This window comes from Oryctolagus cuniculus, chromosome 7, assembly GCF_964237555.1.
Source record: "Oryctolagus cuniculus chromosome 7, mOryCun1.1, whole genome shotgun sequence".
Classification (NCBI taxonomy): Eukaryota; Metazoa; Chordata; class Mammalia; order Lagomorpha; family Leporidae; genus Oryctolagus; species Oryctolagus cuniculus.
The window spans coordinates 102,244,470-102,247,392 of NC_091438.1; positions in this window are offsets into that span (position 1 = coordinate 102,244,470).

Here is a 2,923-nt window from a genome sequence, read left to right on the forward strand (position 1 = left end):
ACTTCCCTGAAGAGTGGAAGTATGCTTAGCAAGCAAGCCCCAGAGGCTGGGGGTCCTACAGAGGTTACAGAACACCAACTACATTTGCTAAGAAAGAGCTACTACTGTAGTAGCTGGCGATCACGTGGCAGGAAGAAAACTGCATCCTCTGGAGGAAAACACTAGAGGATTTACGTAGTTTTACCCAATGGAGAAAGGACACCTCGATTTCCATCTACTTCTGCTCTGAGTTGGAAGAAAAAAAAGACTAAATGGTTGACAGAGACACAGCAGGACTGCACACATGAGTAGGGCTTTGAAGGAATGAGCAAAGGTGGTGCCCAGGCAAGGGTGCTGGCTCAGCTGTGAGGTGGAGGCTATAATTAGCTTAGATGTAAACAGAAACATTTGGCTTTTTCAGCAATGATCCAGCCACCAGAGGCCCTGAAATTCCAGATATCTAACACCCAAAATAGCTTGAGGACACAAGTCTCCCAGGCTGCCAGGGTGTGCCTTTAACCCCAGGGGAGGGGTGGGCCGCCTGACAGAAGAGAGGCTGAGAGGGAGATTGTCAATTACCCCTGGACTCCAGTTATCACATTGTGAGACACATTTTGAAATACTTCCCTTGTTCACTTCACAGTCTGATAAACTCTTATCAGAACATCATGCCAGTTACTTGTACACATAGTTTATAGCAGATGCCTTCTCACTACCAGATGCTAGCTAGAAATAAGAGCTATACACAGTTGCACGCATATTCAGATCGTTTAAGTTTTACCGAGGTCATTTAAAAATGCATTTTGGATAGTCTGTAGCAATTGTATTCCTACATACTTGGATGAAACATACCTAGATGAAAGGTGGTTCACATAACAGTACATAGGACAAAAAAATATAAGTAAGTTAGAGAAGAAGTATTAAACTGGTGGATATAATAATTGTACTAAACAATTAAGGACCATCAAAACCTTAAAGCACACACTCACAGCCTAGAGATGGAGACAGTCTCTATCTCTGGGTTCTGCATGGTTGATCAAACCTGAGTCAAAAACAGAAACTGCTGACAATGAGCTCAAAGCTAATTTCTTATATTGTTTACATTTTGGTCATTGTTTCCAATGAATTTTCTCAAAAGAATATTGTGGAATGGGGCATTTTTAACAATTGATCTGAGTTAGACAATTGCCAAGCTGCAGATATAAATATACTCGTAAATATAAGGGCGCCATCTAGTGGAAGCTTTTTTTAACTGCAGACACTTGTTCATTAAAAAGTATGAATGGGCCTGAGAATTCTATGTCATACTTGAATCCCAGTCATTTAAGCAGAGTGTTTCATTGGAATGAAAACCATAATTTATTGCTACTTCATGCTTATACAGGAAAGTGGTATCCCCTCCCCAGGAGGAATATTAAAATAGCATTAATTCTTCCTGCAAGTAGACAAATGAACCAGATCCTCTTAAGGTCCCTTTCTGTATGATAGAACAGTGATTTTCTTCATTTATTCACAGTACTTTTACCTACACCTACATTATTCAATATTGACCTTTATTTCAGAAAAGTACTCTAGTAAGTTTTTTTAAATGAAATATCTTATTTTCCTTGTTCTGAGAAGTTTCTTGACTGAAAAAGTATCTACCAGTACTACACTGCAAAAACAGTTTCTGGAAATGAGTGGCAACTAAATTATTACACTTCTAATAGTATATGACTTTCTTTTCATTTTAATTACTTTTCAACATCTGAAAGAGCAAGAGGGAGTCCTGGCCTGAAGAGACAGCAGGGTTAGGAAGGGCATTCTGGGCTATCTAAAAAAGGGCCCAAGTCACCAGGGCCAGAGAATGGAGGGTATGCCTGATCTGATTTCTTCTGTATATTTTTTCTCTGGTGCTCCTTTTTTAAGAATTATTTATTTATTTATTTATTTACCTACCTACCTACTTACCTATCTATCTGAGTGGTAGAGTTACAGATAGAGAGAGGTAGAGACAGAGAATGGTCTTCCATCCACTGGTTCACTCCCCAAATGGCCTCAATGGCTGGAGCTGGGCCGATTCAAAGCCAGGATTGAGGAGTTTCTTCTGGGTCTTCCACATGGGTGCAGGGGCCCAAAAACACTTGGGCCATCTTCTACTGCTTTGCCAGAACATAGGAGAGAGCTGGATGGGAAGAGGAGCAGCCAGGACGAGAACCGGCGCCCATATAGGATGCCAGCACTTCAGGCCAGGGCTTTAACCCAAATGGGATTCCGGCACCACAAACAGAGGTTTAGCCCACTATTCCACAGCTGCGGCCCCCTCTGGTACTCTTTATCCTTTATCTCTCTTCTTTTCCCTTTATCATTCTTACTCCCTTAATAATTTAATTTCTCTCCTTCATCCAGCCCTACATTGCTATAGTTGTCACATACTAGTCTAAAATGCTATTGCCAGGGCAGGTGTTTGGCCCAGCAGTAAAGGTGCTGGTTAGGATGCCCACTACTCATATCGGAGTACCTGAGTTTGAGTCCCAGCCCTGTTTTGCGATGCAGCTTCCTGCTAATGCAGGCTGACCCTGGGAGGCAGCAGGTGATGGCTCAAGTAGTTGGGGCCAGGACTAAATTCCCAGTTCTGGTTTTGGCCTGATCCAGTTCCAGTGCAGGCCACTGTAGGCATTTGGGGAATGAACCAGTGGATGGAAGCTCTATCTCCCTGTTTTTGTGCCTCTTAATTAAAATAAATGAAATGCTCTTAATTAAAATACTTAAACAATTCTTACCATTCTTAAAGTATTTGTACCCACTCACTAAAATAATGTCACTCTCTTGAGTATTTCACATTTAAATTTCTGGTTTCATTTTTTTTCAGACATTTGCATTCTTTTCATGATATAAATCTACAGACACTGGGTTGTCAGATTGAACAGTTTGAGACACCATACTGTCAAAGAAAACAATGATG